Genomic DNA, 19149 nt, shown 5'->3' on the forward strand with positions numbered 1-19149 from the left:
TACTAAATTTTCATATCTTGAAATGTTGCAAACTGTGAAAACATTCACAGGAATGTACATGCATGCCTTCATGTAACCTCTTAAATGGTATAGACTTTCCTAAAAATCAAGCCATTTAACGTATGTTAATTACTGCCATTAAGGCTTCTTTGAGTATAATTTCAAATGAGAGAACAATGTTTTTGAAGATGTTTTTAGTAATTTACAGATAATGTTGTCAGTAACACTCCCAGGATTCATCAAGGTAGTTCACAGAAATGCATTTGTACAACTTAGCAAGGACATGTATCAAAAAGAGTAAAGCTCCCATCTATCAGTAGAGTGCATCTAGCATATCGGATCATCGGGAGTGAAAGTTGGCTGAATAATTAAATATCTAACAATATTAAAAACAATGTAGAAAAACAAATATATATATACTGCCATTGCCTAGTTCAAGTCCATAGGATCTTACAGAGAAGATTTGAAGTATTGCACAGGTTGCTTTGCATCACATCTCAAAGCTATCTGGCAAACATCTTGAAGCTGTCGGGTAAGAGCCACAGTTCCCCTGGTTATGATGGAATGCCGCTGCACCTTCTAGCCCCCGCCCAAGGGAGGTCCCATCATCAGCTACAGACCACTCTAAGCTTCCGCCTCCTCAAAGTAGTTCACCAGCGCACTCCATTGATCAGCAATTGAGTATTTACGTAGCCGTGTACACAGTTTCGCAGAGCAGCACCTTCCATCTGCGGGGGGCCTTTAGGTAATCTCCAGTGCATCCCTGTGGTGTGCTGGGGTTCGTTCCTAAGTCAGAGCCGTGAATCTGGAACCCACTCACTGTGCCTCTGGTCAAGTGTAGAGACCTAGGAGGCAAGTTTTGGCTTTGAGCAGGTCAGTCGTGTCTAACATTCCCTCCAGTTCAGGAGTGGCAACTTGCCAAAATAACAGTTGTGAGTTAGCAGGTCCATTTCACATTGCATTTAGGGCATATTATTTCAGCGGTCTGATCAATTACATTCCACCCATGAGATGTTAGGTACATAGTGTGCAGATCATTACATTTCTTATATTGAAATCTGGTATTCCTGGATACCTTGTGTTGGTGGGCTAGGGCTTATTTTTATTCCTTGTCTCTCAGTTCCCACCCTGTCTCCCTCTCCCAGTATGGGGAATATTTGTTTTTTTAACTTACGTCTAAACTTACACTAGGCAGCATTTGTGCACTTACCTCACAGGGCTGCTACCTCAGTCCCCTTCTGAGGCTCTCCTCTCAGCATGCACTGGGGCACCGGCTCCCCACCCAATCCCACCTTTGCTTTCAATGGCATGAAAGCAGTGCCCGGATTAGTCTGAGTCATGTGGTTTTGACACTCAGACAGTGCCTAGGAGCCTGTGTCATTTCTCCAACCCAGCTGTGCAACACAGCTGGGTTAGAGAAACCGAAGTGCGCATGTCTGTCCGGCCTAAGACAACCAGCCTAACGGACATGTGCACTTACAGCGTGCCTACCACTTCTCCCTGCTATGCCTGCCCGCACCTCCCGACACTGCTGGCATCGGCTCAGTCAGTCACCAGTCATTTTATTTTTCGCTTCACCACTGACTGACCAGTGCGGCAAACCTCCTCCACCCTGCTTAACCCTCGCCATGCCTCCGCATACAACAGCATGACCCACTTATATCAGCCAGCTCCTAGTGCTGTGCATCTCAGTACCACCCGCTGGTAAACCCATTGCACCATCTCAAATGCCTTTTACAGGCTGATTAACAGAATCACAGCATCTGGGTATAGCCACTGGTTTGTCTCCACAAGGACCCTAAAGAGTCTCCTAATATTTAGGAACGTGTTTCGCTTAGGAACAAAGCCTTTCTGATCGATATGTATTAAAGCCCGAAGTTATGGAGAGAGGCAATCGGCCAGTACCCCACTGAGGATCATATAATTTAAATTCGGCAAGAAGAGAGTTCTGTAGAAGAATACATCAGTCGCCTCTCTGCTCATCTTATGAATAGATTAACAGCGCCACCTTACTGGTAGCCAGTAGCAAACCCTTCTCCAGGGTCTCCCAGTAAACTTCTACAATTAGAGAAGCATACATATGATAAACCTCGGCAGGCAGAAAAGGCCAGTATTTTATTATGTGCAAGGGCCTTACGTGCTGCTGTTATTTTGGTATCAGTTATAAGGGTTCCCAGGAGCTCCCTGGCTGCCTCCGACAGCTTTGGCAGGGTTGAGCTGTCTAGGAAAGCGTCTATATCTCCCTTCGAGGTCTGCCCGTGTAGGCCTTAAAATTCCTTATAGCAGTGTAGGAATGGTGGAAAGCAATCTAGGTATGTGTAGTTAATCCCCTGGGTCCAAAATCCCCTCTGCTTGGTGCTCTTAAGCGTCCAGACACCCCTAGTTCAGTCCACATCCTGAACTCCGGGCGAGTCCACCAGCGGAGGGGTGGAGTGATCTACATCCACATCTGTTACACAGTTGTAGTTTCCCCCAATAATCCATGGTGTTTGCTCCCCCTTGGATAAAGTAGGTGCTAGGCACTTGAGAAACAGTATCTGTCCTGTGTTTGGTGCATAAATACTGCCTAGTGTTACCCGAGTCCCATCCAAGATCCCCTAAAGGATCACATACTGGCCCTCCCTGTCTGTGTGTAACATCACGTTTGATCCAGCTCAGCGATATTTGAACATTTGATGAATCCCATGGCATACACATGACCACTCCACTGCCTTGTCAATGTAGCTATTTTTGTACCCACCAAACGTGTTTCCTGCAGGAAGGCTGCATCCACCCCCCCGCTGTCTAAGATATGATAAAATCTCATACCTCTTAGTCAATGTGCTCATGCGCTGCACATTCCTGATGAGGTGCTAGAAAAACTGCCTATAGACAGGGCGGGGAATTAGGTTATCCCCAAATGGCTGGAGCTGTCTCCATCTGTATGCACTAATGATCCATACACCATTACCCTTAGATCCTCCACAACTATGGAGCCACCTATGTTATAAATTGAGGCAATATTATAAGTACTATCCCCAACTTGCACACTCCAGGTCAGAAAGGCAATGGCTATAGGTCCAACAATCAGAACTTGGAATTGGATTCTAGTCCATGCTTCCATAATATGTCCAATTGTGGGAGCGAGAGAGAGACAGTAGTTGCTGCTGTACGCACCGTTTCCTACCACCCACCGCAGAGATCCAAAACTCAGTACCCGAGAAGCTCCCCAGGCACATCCAACCTTGGTCACCACAACAAAAAATTGAGAATAATTTTGAACAAGTATTTATTTAGTTGTAGATTTCTTTAGGGTGGACCAGGTATAGGAGAAGGTTGGAGTGCTTTGTAGCAGTCAATAAAAAGATACATAATTAACCATAATATAGAACTAAAGATAAATATAATTTCTATTATTTAATCATTAAAGAGAAAAGGCATTTGCAAATCCAACTTGTCTCTCTTTCCTGGTGTTGTGTGGCCACCTCTATTTTCCGCTCCACTGCTTTTAATGTGTACCAGCATTGATGAAGTCAATAGTGGACCAGTCATTTTTAAACTATACAAAATATTATTTGTTCCTCCTCCCTACTACATAATGCTCTAGTATGCAGTGCTACTGTTGAGGCAGTGAAAGTGGCCAGACGTCCACATGTCCATGCGTTCTCCAGGCAGAGCCACTGCAATTACTGAGCCAAATCCGCTATTATTATTTCTTCCCTAGCCGCCGTAGCTTCATCTGTGAGGCACCATCTCTTTGCGGAGGAGCTGGCGGCATGAAGGTATTCATAAAGGAGTATCAGGGTGGTGACAGGAGTGGTGATTTAATCTAGTTATTCACTTAATCAATGCCCTCCTTTTCCGGTTATATTCACCTTATAGCACCATACTTATTTGGCATATTACTTACAGAAGGAAGGTGGTGCTGGTGTACTTGATTGGGTTCTGCAGCTTCTAAGGGGTTTATTTGTGACCTAGTTTACATTGCAGAGGCTGCCACTCCTGGTTGTTTGTGTAAATGTCATCATCTTTCCTTTCACACAGTTCATTATTCTGTGGCCTAATTTCAGTCATAGAAAGATTAGAAGATATTGATTTTTCTTTTTTGGCTCATTCATACTATCCATAAATGCATAGAAAAACATAGTTGTCTATACTGTCTTGCACTTTGAAGATCACTGCCATGTTGTATAGCACAACTGATATAACAAAGCGGCCATTTGAACGGGTAGATAGCAATACTTTCATACTTTGATATGGCCACTGCGTTCCATGAGGCAACATGACCCCGTAGGTGTGTAGACTCTAGAAAGTATAAAGGACATACGTTATAATTTGGGCTGGACTGTTCCCGTGAGGCACAAGGGTCAGACTGATTTGCATATGGCCATGTCTGAACTGGGGTGGTGTGGAGTGCAATAAAAACGATGGATTTAGGCCCAGATCTCTGTACTGGGGTGAATGTATGACATTGTTCTGCATTCTGTCCATCAACTGTGGTTTTTGCATTTGTCACCCCGAGTGGGATGGGTATGCTCAGACGTGCCCATGCTCTCCACACCACTGGATTCAAGCAAGCCGGGCTGAAGACGGCTGGAATTCCAGAAACCGGTCTTCGGAAGCTTGTTTCCGGTCCAGGGAAGGCATGGCTGTTCGGACTGGACTGTTCCTATGAGGCACAGGGTCAGACTGATTTGCATATGGCCATGTCTGAAGTGGGGTTGTGTGGAGTGCAAAAAAACGATGGATTTAGGCCCAGATCTCTGTACTGGGCGGAATGTATGACATTGTTCTGCATTTTGTCCATCAACTGTGGTTTTAGCATTTGTCACCCCGAGTGGGATGGGTATGCTCAGACATGAGTCCCATGCTCTCCACACCACTAGATTCAAGCAAGCCGGGCTGAAGACGGCTGGAATGCCAGAAACCGGTCTTCGGAAGCTTGTTACCGGTCCAGGGATGGCATGGCTTGGCAGTTCGGGCTGGACTGTTCCCATGAGGCACAGGGTCAGACTGATTTGCATATGGCCATGTCTGAACTGGGGTGGTGTGGAGTGCAAAAAAACGATGGATTTAGGCCCAGATCTCTGTACTGGGGTGAATGTATGACATTGTTCTGCATTCTGTCCATCAACTGTGGTTTTTGCATACGTTATAATTTCAGCAAGGCTGCTGAGTTACATTATGTTGCATCCCGCAACGTTGTGACCACATGAGAGAAAATTGTATTTACCATAGTTCAGGGCCAGACCCGGAACCCAAAGCAGCCCTGGCAAATGTTGTCAAAACAGCTCCGTACAGTGTGTAGCGAGCACATTGAGTGAGCCTGACCACTTCAAGAGGGGTTCTCACCCAGGAAAATACGGCTACAACAATCTTTTTTGGGGTCCTTCAATGATTCCCTCACTATCACTCTCCACCAGTGCCCCTCATTACTCCATAGCCACTCAAGTATTTCACATGTATTATATTTGTTATATAGCACCCCTCAAACCATTGTAGGGTGTCAAAGCACTCTAGATCATAACAGAGAAAACAGAATTCCCTTACCTACCACATAAATTTAGTACAATTGTGTTTCAGATTATCATCAAGTATTGGTGACAAAGGCTCAACAATAATTTAAATTCTTTCAAAAAATATATGATTTATTTCAGTTTTGTAAATATAAATTCTTTGGTTACCATTTATTTGCATAGATTGACACTTCTTTATCCGTTCTTCACAGAATACAAAATTAACATTTTTTTAAAGATTAAGATTTTTTTTTAAATAATGTAGACAAAAACATAAAAAGATACATACAAAACATGGCTTGTACAAGACTACATTTCTACAAATTAATACATAATTCATTAACCCCCTGGTAGAGAAAAGAAATACCAACATATACACACTGTAGGAGAGTAGGGTCTGCAATCCTATGATCACCCAGATTTTTTGCTTTTGTTTCACTGGTTTACGACTTTCTCTGGCTGTGGGCCTGCCAATCAGACCCACAGCCTGGCTGTTCTCTTTCTAAATTACGACATGTACCCTAGGTGCATCTACCAATTGGTACTGGGCCACCTTATCAGACCCCGTAACGCAGGGCATAGGTGTACCCAGGGCCGCCAGGGGCTGCAGCATGTATTATGCCACCCCTGGCTGGCCTCCTAAATTTGACACAACTGGCTGCATGACAGCTGGGGCAAAGTCGTGTAATCACCCTTTGCTTTAGGTATAGTAGCTCTATATCTAACCATACAATGGACACCCGAGTTCCTATCAGTCACTCCTATGGCAGGCCTTGACAATCCTGAAGGCAGAGTGCGTGGGCTCGTGTGAACTAGGTTCTGGCCCGAGCCGAGCCCGGTTGCAGCTTGCGGAATCAAGACCCAATGGCTGTTCCATGATAACGCGTACCACATCGGTAACTTCGGTGTCGCGTTATCAAGGCATGTCGAGTAAGGTGTCATACGAATCGGGATGCTGCCCCCTCACCAATTCGGGCGACGAGGTTAGCATTCCGCCCTTCTAGAGGGACACGACATGTACGTAACTGTGAACCCCGGTTAAAGTTAACTAAAGCCTCAGCTCCACAAAATGGATGCTGCCACCACAGACACGAGTCTGACCTCCTGCTGCTGGGAGTCCTTCCAGCGAGGAGAGCTTGGACAAAGGGTTTCCTGTCGAGGGCGGTGTTCGCACCGTCCCAGACAGGGTTTGTGTATTCTGGGTAGGTAGGGCTTTTGCGAGAAGGTGACTGCGGAGTGGCACCCCGGTGCTCACTACGCATCTGCCGGTCAGAACCAGTTCCAGGGGCGCCAGCCCTGGCCTGGGGAAAGTCCGGCAGGGGAGAGGGGTGTAACTACCCCCCTTCCTGGTCCCACCCTTAGGGCAGGACCTAGTCATGTACCCACCCCTTTCTTTAGGATAAAGACCGGAGTGGGGACCCTTCCAAATTAGATCATCCTTGAATCAAGAACTACTTTCTACGAAAGGACATTCGAGACTCTTCTCAAGATTTCTCCCTTGTGACTAAGGAGTAGTCACCCCGCATCAGCGGGCACCATCTAAGAACTCTGCGGTTTGCTGTAAGTCCTTCCTCAAGGAATCCGACGGCCCAGCTCGACGAGAACCGGCTTCCCTGGCACCTCTGACCTCTACCCACGTCATCAGCTCAGCTGTGATCTGTGGGTGCGACGAGACCTCGAGGGACCGGCCATCATCAAAACCTGCACGCTTTCTTAACCAGCACGACCATCGAAGTAATTCTCTGGTGAGTGCTCTGGGGTCCGAGAAGCCCCGACCCTGAGCCGCTCCAGCACCGAAGTGCAGTCTCCCAGCATCTCCACGATCTGCGTGGGGCCCTTCTGCTCGCTGCTCAGCACGTTGTCTGGTCACTAGCCGCTGGCTTGTGCCCTTCTGTGACGACATCCGACAATCAACACTGCTGGTCTGGTTGCTCCAGACTGGCCCTTGCTTCCATCTTTGCGAGAAGCACCCGGGCCCTCCTGGTCCACTCAAGACGCCATCTTAGGCCCACCACGTGGCCCTGAGATCTGCCAAGGCTTGTTGCCCCATCCTGGGCCCAGCGACGCCGACAGCATCATCCTTCGTGGGACAGCTCGCACCTCCACCGTGGTCGCCGACAACGCCTCCTGGTCCGTGAGACTGCAGAGCCTAGCGTCGCCCACTCACCTGGTCGAGGTGACGGCCAACCGGTGCCTTCCTGGTACCCTCTGACTACTGGCTAGTAGTACGAACTTGGTCCCCTCTGCTTTCAGGTATCATCAATCTCTGATCCAGGCTTGGATCTCTACGAACTATTCATCACTGGTCGCCGGCCAGCAACTCCTTTTCTTCCGGCTCCTGGCTCGTCAGCGAAGACCCCGACGCCTGTAAGACTTGTGCAGCCGCAGCCCCCGTGGCTAGGTAACTCGGCATTTCGGTGCCTGCATAGCCTCTTTACTCTAGGGTCCCGAGTCCCTCGCTTCCGACTTGCCTTATCGGGTCCGCCCGAGACCTTAAACTTTCCGTGTCCTCGGACACTTGTTTTAATTGTGCACTTGAAGTATTTTCCTAAGAGATTTGGTTTGTGCTTAGTACCCTGTCCTCATAAAGAGTACAGGGCTGTTGTGATTCTTAATAAATATACTGTTTATTTTCATAACACTTGTGTGGTGTCCTTTCACTTGGTGTTCAAGGGGTATGTGATGGTATAACAGCTGGCTTAACACGCCCTCTCGAGTCTTTAGCCTTAGACTGCTCGTATCCACGCTACTAGGATAGCTGGTCTATAGGTTGACTTACAACCAAACACCATAAGGGTCGTTGGAACGATACATAGCGGTCGCTAGAATAGCGAACGTTGCATATCGGGCCAACTTCTCACATTGGTGAGCAGCGGTTGGGATTTGAGCTTGCTGTTGTTTTACCACACGTATCCTAAGAATATCTTGTTGAAAGATCACATGAGTACTGTTAGTACATATAACTAAAGCTTAGAATACTCTGAGTTCTACTGAACCAGCTGTTGCAGCTCCTCAAGGCTTAGCACACCTTGGCTGCAACTCTTAGCAAGGGAATAGTAGGTAAACACATAGTGTAGGTAGGTGCATCACTTACACCACACTAGAAACAGTATGTCGGACAAAGGAGGAAACTCTGAATCTCCCCTTGTGTCAGTTGACCCTCCACAGGTCATTCCTTCAAGATATACTGTGCTGAGCTTCAAGGAGTTAAGACAGGTGTGTCACTCCAGGAAGATCAAGCAGGGGTCTAACCCCACAACGTCCTTTCTGATTGGTCTCTTGGAGACTTATGATGCCAGAAAAGCTGAGATCCGTCTTAGCTCTTCTAATCCAGAAGGAGACATGCCTCCCCTCGAGGGAACCAGAGACGATCCTGACCTCATCCACCTCGCAACTGAGAACGAAGATGTGGAGGATGATGAGGATGAGGATCCCTCTGGGGATGAGGCAGATAAGGGACAGGTAGAGGTCGTTAGACTAAGCAGGTCCAACTTGAGCAAACATGATAGTGGTACTGGGGGACCCCCAGCGCTACTGTCAGGTCCGCTTAACATTGGGAATGGACGAGCCCGATCTCTGTCAAGAGACTCTGGCAGATCCCTTCAAACCAATGGCTCTCACAACTCTTCTCAAAGAGGGATGACGTCCCCTCAGAGGAGAGTGTACGAAGCTAAGGAAAGGGCAGCTAATCTGAGGATTGAGAGGGAAAAACTTGCCCTGGCCAAAGAAAGGCTTGCCTTTGCTAGAGAGCAACAGTTAAGTGGGGTAGTCCCCACTGGTGGCAGCAATGTACCTAGCAATAGGGAAAGGAGTTTTGATACGAAACACCTTGGTAAGATAGTGCCCCCCTTTAAACAAGGGGACGACATCCACAAATGGATAACTGCTTTGGAGAGGGCCTGCACTGTGCAGGGTGTTCCCCAGAGTCAGTGGGCAGCTATCTTGTGGCTCTCCTTTGAAGGAAAAGGAAGAGACAAGCTCCTCACCACAAGGGTAGAGGACGCTAACGATTACCAAGTCTTGAAAAATACACTCGTTGAAGGGTTCGGCCTAACCACTGAGCAGTACAGGGTGCTGTTCAGGGATACCCAGAAAACGCAGTCTCAAGATTGGTCTGACTTTGTCGATTGTGCCACTAAGGCTTTTGAGGGCTGGTTGCTGGGCAGTAAGGTTACTGATTACAAAGGATTGTATAATTTGATGATGAGAGAACAAATTTTAAACAATTGTCAGAACCAGTTGTTGCATCAGCATCTTGTCGACTCGGATCTGACCTCTCCCCAAGAATTGGGAAAGAAGGCAGACAGATGGGTTCGTACAAGAGTTAAACAGAACCAGGGCCAGGATCAAGGTGGTCAGAAGAAAGCAGACCAGAAGGGTAAAGATTCTAAGGGGGAACAAAATGACCAGAAGTCTTCGACAGGTCCCCAACAACCCAAAGAGGGTGGGGGTCAGGCTCCCCAAAAGAAGAAAGAAGGCCAATCCAAAAGATGGTGCCAGTACTGCAAAAGTAAATCTCACTGGTTTAGTGAGTGCACCAAGAAAGGAGGAGGGCAGGCTCCTGCCACTGCAGCCCCTAAGGCACCTGTGCCCCCTAGTACAGCCAGCAGTGGTAGTGCACCTCCCAAGGGTTTAGTAGGGTTAACCCTGGGTTCTGAGGGGCGTGATAACTTAGTTGGCACACTCACTCAGGCTGTCCTTGTCAGTACAGGGGACGTGGACGTGTCCCCTGACGTAAGTCCCAATACTCTGGGCAAATACCGACAGACGCCTTTCATAAATGGAAAGATGGCTCAGGCCTATAGGGACACTTGTGCCAGCGTCACCATGGTGACGCCTAACTTTGTGGACCCTGGACAGATCATGCCAGGTACGGAATTCCTGGTGACCAATGCAAGCAATGTCACTACCAATCACAGTATGGCAATTGTAGCTTTCTCCTGGGGAGGGGTAACTGGCCAAAAGAAGGTTGTAGTTAGTTCAGACCTCCCAGTGGATTGTTTGTTGGGCAATGATTTGGAGTCATCACAATGGTCAGAAGTGGAGCACCGGACTCACATGGAAATGTTAGGCTTGCCAGCACATGTGTTCGCTGTGACCAGGTCACAGGTCAGGAAATGCCCCACTGAACAGGTGCTGGATCCTGGAACAACGGACCAGACACCTCCCAAGAAAAAGAGCGGTAGGGTTAAGGCTGCGCCTTCCCCCTTGCCCCAGGTCGTGGATCAAGTCTCAGAGGAGGCTGACCTACCGGAATTGAGGGAAACTGAGCCTAGGGAGTTCGAATTCTTGGGTTCAGGGGGACCCTCAAGGGAAGACCTGGGGAAGGACCAGTTAGACTGCCCTTCTCTTGAACCCCTCAGACAGCAGGCTGCTGCTGAGGCTGCTGGGAACGCCACAGGTACCCACAAGGTATACTGGGAAGATGGACTCCTGTACACTGAGTCAAGAGACCCCAAGCCTGGCATGACCAGGAGGCTGGTTGTACCCTTGTCTCAGCGTGGTTTCCTACTTACCTTGGCCCACGAGATTCCCTTAGCAGGTCACTTAGGCCATACGAAAACGTGGGACAGGCTTGTCTCACACTTTCACTGGCCTCATATGAACGAAGATACCAAGGCGTTTTGCCGCTCCTGTGTCACTTGCCAAGCCAGTGGTAAGTCAGGTGGCACGACAAAGGCCCCCCTTATACCAATGCCTGTGGTGGGGGTGCCCTTTGAACGGGTGGGGATCGACATCGTCGGTCCCATGGAACCACCAACAGCATCAGGGCACAAGTTTATACTGGTGGTAGTGGATCATGCCACCAGGTATCCTGAAGCTACAAGAGCCCTAGTTGGAGTATTCTCCAGAGTGGGCTTCCCTAAGGAGGTCGTCTCCGACAGAGGTGCAAACTTTATGTCGAGCTACTTAACTGCTATGTGGAAGGAATGTGGTGTCAACTACAAGTTCACTACACCCTATCATCCACAATGCAATGGGCTTGTTGAGAGATTCAACAGGACCCTTAAAGGGATGATTCATGGACTACCTGAAAAGCTTCGGCGTAGATGGGACGTCCTGATCCCCTGCCTTTTATTCGCTTACAGAGAAGTCCCGCAGAAGGGGGTTGGCTACAGCCCTTTTGAACTTTTGTACGGGCATCCTGTGAGAGGACCCCTATGTTTGGTGAAGGAAGGATGGGAGAGACCTCTCAAAAAGCCTGCAGCCAACATAGTGGACTATGTGCTTGGCCTCCGCTCGCGGATGGCTGAATACATGGAGAAGGCATCTGAAAACCTTAAGGCCAGCCAAGAACTCCAAAAAGCTTGGCATGACCAAAAGGCTGTCTTGACTGTTTACCAGCCTGGACAGAAGGTGTGGGTGTTGGAGCCAGTGGCCCCAGCAGCACTCAAGGACAAATGGTCCGGGCCCTACACCATCCTGGAGAAAAAGGGAGAGGTCACCTACCTGGTCGACCTGGGAACTCCCCGGAGCCCCCACAGGGTGCTTCATGTCAACAGGCTCAAGGCATATGTCGACAGGAAGGACATGAGTTTGCTCATGGCCCTAGATGAGGGACAGGAGGAGGAGAGTGACCCTCTCCCCGACCTGCTCACTCAGAATCCTGACGATGGATCGGTAGATGGTGTTGTCTTTTGTGGCAGCCTCTCCGAACATCAACAGAAAGACTGTAAACAGGTTCTTCAGTCTTTCAGACATATGTTTTCTCTAACACCCAGTCAGACCGATTGGTGCACCCATGAGGTTGACACTGGTGACAGCTTGCCCGTCAAGAGTAAAATCTACCGGCAGCCTGATCACGTTAGAGACTGCATCAAGAGTGAAGTGCAGAAAATGTTGGAGCTGGGAGTCATTGAACCCTCGGATAGCCCTTGGGCTAGTCCCGTAGTTCTAGTGCCGAAACCTCACACCCCGGGCGGTAAGAAAGAGATGAGGTTCTGCGTAGACTACAGGGGTCTCAATGCAGTCACTAAGACTGACGCCCACCCCATACCAAGGGCAGACGAGCTTATCGATAGATTGGCTTCGGCCAACTACCTAAGTACGTTTGACCTGACAGCTGGGTATTGGCAAATCAGGTTAGCTGAGGACGCCAAGCCTAAAACCGCATTTTCAACCCCTGGTGGGCATTATCAGTTCGTGGTGATGCCCTTTGGTCTGAAAAATGCACCTGCCACCTTCCAAAGGTTGGTGAATCAAGTCCTTACTGGGCTGGATGACTTCTGTGCGGCGTATCTTGACGATATTGCTGTCTTTAGCTCCACCTGGGAGGATCACCTGGTCCACCTGCGGAAAGCGTTAGAGGCTCTGCAAGCAGCAGGCCTCACTATCAAGGCCACCAAGTGCCAGATAGGGCAGACACAGGTTGTATACCTGGGCCACCTTGTAGGTGGAGGCCAGGTTCAGCCACTGGAGAGCAAGATACAGTCAATCAGGGACTGGGCTCCTCCAACCACCCAGACTCAGGTTCGAGCTTTCTTGGGCCTGACTGGTTACTATAGGAAGTTTGTCAGGAACTATGGTTCAATTGTGACACCATTAAATGAACTGACAAGTAAGAAAATGCCAAAGAAGGTTCAGTGGACAGCGAGCTGTCAAAAAGCATTCGATGACCTAAAGCAGGCCATGTGCACGGCGCCTATCCTCAAGAGTCCGGACTACTCCAAACCATTCATTGTCCAAATAGATGCTTCTGAGTTGGGTGTGGGAGCTGTTCTTTCTCAACTGAATTTTGATGGTCAAGACCAGCCCATTGCTTTTATAAGCAGAAGGCTGACCCCTAGAGAGAAGAATTGGTCAGCTATTGAGAGGGAGGCCTTTGCTGTGGTTTGGGCCCTGAAGAAGCTGAGGCCATACTTGTTTGGCACTCACTTCAAGATTCAGACCGACCATAAGCCCCTCTTATGGCTAAATCAGATGAAGGGTGAAAACCCCAAACTGCTTAGGTGGTCCATTTCCCTACAGGGGATGGACTTTACAGTGGAACATAGACCTGGTACTGATCATGGCAATGCCGATGGGCTCTCCAGATATTTCCACTTAGAACAAGAAGACTCACCTGGTCAAGGTTAGCTTATTGTTCCGACGTTTGGGGGGGGGTCATGTAGGAGAGTAGGGTCTGCAATCCTATGATCACCCAGATTTTTTGCTTTTGTTTCACTGGTTTACGACTTTCTCTGGCTGTGGGCCTGCCAATCAGACCCACAGCCTGGCTGTTCTCTTTCTAAATTACGACATGTACCCTAGGTGCATCTACCAATTGGTACTGGGCCACCTAATCAGACCCCGTAACGCAGGGCATAGGTGTACCCAGGGCCGCCAGGGGCTGCAGCATGTATTATGCCACCCCTGGCTGGCCTCCTAAATTTGACACAACTGGCTGCATGACAGCTGGGGCAAAGTCGTGTAATCACCCTTTGCTTTAGGTATAGTAGCTCTATATCTAACCATACAATGGACACCCGAGTTCCTATCAGTCACTCCTATGGCAGGCCTTGACAATCCTAAAGGCAGAGTGCGTGGGCTCGTGTGAACTAGGTTCTGGCCCGAGCCGAGCCCGGTTGCAGCTTGCGGAATCAAGACCCAATGGCTGTTCCATGATGACACGGAGCTCATTGCAGGCAGGAGCGTGACGGCGCTTGCTGCTCTGCTACTTTTTAATGCTTATATTCTGTTGATACTGCTTGCTTTTAGGTCGTTTGACCCTTGCTCTACCTCAGCCCCTTACCTGCACAATAATTGTGTCCCGCACCGCCGCTTGGCGGGTTGGTTCCTGGGGTGGCGGACATCTTGCTCTGGGGTGAGTGGCCCATCACATCGGACAGCGCTGCATTGCGCATGCACCAGCGGGGGAACGCGTATTTAACGCGAGTCCCCGTTTTCTCTCCCCTGACACGGAGCTCATTGCAGGCAGGAGCGTGACGGCGCTTGCTGCTCTGCTACTTTTTAATGCTTATATTCTGTTGATACTGCTTGCTTTTAGGTCGTTTGACCCTTGCTCTACCTCAGCCCCTTACCTGCACAATAATTGTGTCCCGCACCGCCGCTTGGCGGGTTGGTTCCTGGGGTGGCGGACATCTTGCTCTGGGGTGAGTGGCCCATCACATCGGACAGCGCTTCATTGCGCATGCGCCAGCGGGGGAACGCGTATTTAACGCTCCTCCCCTAGCGCAGCGGGATCGCGCAGCGGGCGTGTCCTTGCGTGGCCGGAGTCGTGCCAGAGTCCTGCCCGTCTGCGCCCGTCCGCGCTAAGGACGCGCGGGACGTGGCGGGCTCTGGGTTGCTTCTGTCTCCCTGCACTGCTGCCATGCTTACGTTTTCTAGGGAGCACCTGTTTTCTATCGGCAAGGTGAGCGGTCATTGCACTCTACAGCCCGTTCATCCTTTATGCGGCCCTTACCGCTGTCCCTGTAATGGTTTTGCGCTTGACCCACCGCAGCTCCTCTCTCGGCTTCGTCCCTCTGCCGTTCGGCACAATAGGGGGCTACCGCCCTCATTGCGGATTCTGAATCTTAACGTCAGGTCTATCCTTAAACACCAACAGAATGTGTACGACCTGATTGAAAATGAAGCCCCGGATATTCTAGCCTTAACTGAAACATGGCTTCAGGAGGCCGACACTGCCATACCCAATCTTGTCTGCCCTCCCGGCTACTCTATGTATATTGCGAATAGGCTATCCAGAGGCGGGGGTATAGCCCTGATAGTGAGATCTAGCTTTTCCTGTGTGTGGACCATTCTTAAGATCGCTGGCTGTGAAAGTGCCTCTTTTAAAGTCTCTGTCAGCCCAGAATTTACACTCTCTGGGATGGTGGTGTATCGTCCAACGGGCAGTGATGTAGCGTTTAGGAATGCTTTTCCGGACACTGTTGCCACCTTGGTCACGGACTGTGCCAATTTCTCCATTCTGGGCGATTTAAATTTGCATTTCGATGCCCCATCCTGTCTGACAGCGCGTAGTATTCTTACGGACTTAGAGGCTTTTTAACTTTCTCAGCTGGTCTCTCAGCCCACTCATTCCGGGGGGCATATTCTTGACCCTTTTTTCACCAACTTGACCGAGGCTAAAGTCACGTCGGTGGCTCCCGTAGAGTGGTCTGACCATTCTTTGGTATCCATCTACTGCCCTATGACTTCCAACATTTCCATCTCCTCAGCCAAGCAGGTACCCAGGAGACCCTGGAGTAAACTCAGGCTGGATGACTTTTACCATCTTCTGTCAGTGGAACCTTTGGGCCCATTCAACAACGTAGAGGAGGGGTATGATCTCTTCTGCGCTTGGCTCACTAGGGCTCTGGATGTCTTGATACCTGTTGCAACTATGAAGATCAATCCTCGAGTGTCAAGTCCCTGGTATGATGACGCTTTGCGCGCTCTGAAGGGAGCCTGTAGACGGGCGGAGAGGGCCTGGCGGAAGACATATGGGGCTGAGCTAAAAGCTACTTATGTCGCGTCCGTCAAGCTCTATCACCGGGCTATCTGTCGTGCCCGAGCGGCATTCTATGCCGAGGAGTTCCGGAACAGCACCAACCCGTCGAAGGCCATCTTCAAGGCGGTGAAAGATCTGATGTCTAAGCGGTCTATCTCTACGGCTGAGAGCTCTGTCACACACTGTGAGTCCCTCGCTTCCTATTTCTTGGGTAAAGTCCAGTCTATATATCGGACTTTCCCGAGTACGGGTATAGCGTTGGGTAGCCCTAAGGAGACACCCTACCAGCCCGCTCTCCTCACTCTTCCCCCTCTCACCCTGGAAGGGTTTGACAAACTTGCCACGCAAGTTAAATCTGGGTCTCCATCCGATCCAGTGAGGCCTGCGCTCTTTCGAGATCAGACCTTTGTGGGGCGTGTGGCTATACGCTCTCTTGTCAATCTCTCTCTAGAGACTGGGGTCGTTCCCACCAGCTGGAAGCAGGCGGTGGTGTCTCCGATTATTAAAAAGCCATCTCTTGACCCGTCTAAACCGGAAAGCTACCGTCCCATCTCGCTGCTGCCCTGGCCAGCTAAGTTGACAGAGGCAATCTGGCCCTGTCTGAACACTTAGCCCGGTCCAATGCCCTCGATCCCACACAGAATGGATTCCGTGCTGGACACAGCACGGAGACTGCCCTTCTGGTGATGGTGGAACATCTCCGTGCAAGGCTGGATGCTGGACAGACGTCGGCGCTGATATTGTTAGATCTCAGCGCCGCATTCGATACTGTGTCGCACAGCATCCTCCTTGGGCGGCTCGAGGAGATTGGTATCGGTGGCCAGGCGCTACAATGGTTCCGCTCCTTCCTAGACAACCGCTCCTTCTGTGTTGCCATCCCTCCCTTCAAGTCCAGGTTCCAGCCTCTGGCCATGGGGGTTCCGCAGGGATCCTCGCTGAGTCCCACGTTGTTCAATCTTTACGTGAGACCGCTGGCTGATGTCGCTAGGCAGTGGGGCCTAACCATGGTCTCATATGCCGACGACACACAGCTGGCGGTTACTCTCAGCGGGGATGCGGAACAGGATGCCCCCAGGTTTCAGTCCGGCCTGAAGGCGGTGGCCAGCTGGTTGACAGGTAACTGTCTCCAGCTTAATGCCACAAAAACAGAGGTGATGGTTGTCGGGAAGGGAGTGGAGCTTTGGGGCGATCAGTGGTGGCCCTCGGAGCTTGGCCCCACTCCGACCCCAGTGTCGGAGGTGAAGAATCTCGGGGTCTGGCTAGATGCTGGTCTCACTTTCATAGGGCACACCAAAAAAATCGCAGCCTGTTGCTTCGGTCTCCTAAGAGGGCTTAGGCCGGTGCTTAAGTTTTTCGACGCCCCGACCAGACAGCTTGTGGTCCAGGCAACTATCATCTCACGCCTGGACTACGCCAGCTCTTTGCTGGCGGGGGCTAACCAGGCCGAGCTAACTCGTCTGCAGCGGGTGCAGAACGCCGCGGCGAGAGCTATTGTTGGACTTCCTAAGTTCTCCCCGGTGTCTCATGTCATCCGCTCCCTGCACTGGCTCCCGGTCAGGAAGCGTATTCTCTTCAAGGTCCTGTGTCTGACCTTCAAAATCCTTAGAGGCATAGGCCCTGAGATCTTGGCCAACGCTATCTCCTTCTATGTCCCTACCCGCAACCTTCGATCGCAAGGTCAGGCCCTTGCTGTTGTTCCCAGATTTAGGCTCAGCAGGATGGGTGGCCGTTCCTTCAGGGTGAGAGCTGCATTAATCTGGAACACCCTCCCTGTTGAAATTCGGCAGATAGAGGACTTGCTGTCGTTTCGTAGAGCCATAAAAACTTTTCTATTTTAGCCCCCTTGGTTCAGCACTTTTTTGCTTTTCGCCTTGTTGTGTTATGTCTGCTCCGTGTCTCTGCGCCAGGATGCTCCTTCGCTGGAGTCGCTGCGCGCATAATAAATTGTTATAACATAACATAACATAACATAACGCGTACCACATCGGTAACTTCGGTGTCGCGTTATCAAGGCATGTCGAGTAAGGTGTCATACGAAACGGGATGCTGCCCCCTCACCAATTCGGGCGACGAGGTTAGCATTCCGCCCTTCTAGAGGGACACGACATGTACGTAACTGTGAACCCCGGTTAAAGTTAACTAAAGCCTCAGCTCCACAAAATGGATGCTGCCACCACAGACACGAGTCTGACCTCCTGCTGCTGGGAGTCCTTCCAGCGAGGAGAGCTTGGACAAAGGGTTTCCTGTCGAGGGCGGTGTTCGCACCGTCCCAGACAGGGTTTGTGTATTCTGGGTAGGTAGGGCTTTTGCGAGAAGGTGACTGCGGAGTGGCACCCCGGTGCTCACTACGCATCTGCCGGTCAGAACCAGTTCCAGGGGCGCCAGCCCTGGCCTGGGGAAAGTCCGGCAGGGGAGAGGGGTGTAACTACCCCCCTTCCTGGTCCCACCCTTAGGGCAGGACCTAGTCATGTACCCACCCCTTTCTTTAGGATAAAGACCGGAGCGGGGACCCTTCCAAATTAGATCATCTTTGAATCAAGAACTACTTTCTACGAAAGGACATTCGAGACTCTTCTCAAGATTTCTCCCTTGTGACTAAGGAGTAGTCACCCCGCATCAGCGGGCACCATCTAAGAACTCTGCGGTTTGCTGTAAGTCCTTCCTCAAGGAATCCGACGGCCCAGCTCGACGAGAACCGGCTTCCCTGGCACCTCTGACCTCTACCCACGTCATCAGCTCAGCTGTGATCTGTGGGTGCGACGAGACCTCGAGGGACCGGCCATCATCAAAACCTGCACGCTTTCTTAACCAGCACGACCATCGAAGTAATTCTCTGGTGAGTGCTCTGGGGTCCGAGAAGCCCCGACCCTGAGTCGCTCCAGCACCGAAGTGCAGTCTCCCAGCATCTCCACGATCTGCGTGGGGCCCTTCTGCTCGCTGCTCAGCACGTTGTCTGGTCACTAGCCGCTGGCTTGTGCCCTTCTGTGACGACATCCGACAATCAACACTGCTGGTCTGGTTGCTCCAGACTGGCCCTTGCTTCCATCTTTGCGAGAAGCACCCCGGGCCCTCCTGGTCCACTCAAGACGCCATCTTAGGCCCACCACGTGGCCCTGAGATCTGCCAAGGCTTGTTGCCCCATCCTGGGCCCAGCGACGCCGACAGCATCATCCTTCGTGGGACAGCTCGCACCTCCACCGTGGTCGCCGACAACGCCTCCTG

The 19149-nt window shown here is 50.5% G+C and overlaps 1 protein-coding gene across 1 annotated transcript in view; it reads left to right on the plus strand.

The window, feature by feature from the left end:
* EPB41L4B (erythrocyte membrane protein band 4.1 like 4B) overlaps positions 1-19149 on the plus strand; it is a 903230-nt gene that overhangs the window by 718922 nt on the left and 165159 nt on the right. The gene's annotated exons all lie outside the window — the stretch shown is intronic.

The sequence above is a fragment of the Lissotriton vulgaris genome, chromosome 4_1, assembly GCF_964263255.1.
Source record: "Lissotriton vulgaris chromosome 4_1, aLisVul1.2, whole genome shotgun sequence".
Taxonomy (NCBI): Eukaryota; Metazoa; Chordata; class Amphibia; order Caudata; family Salamandridae; genus Lissotriton; species Lissotriton vulgaris.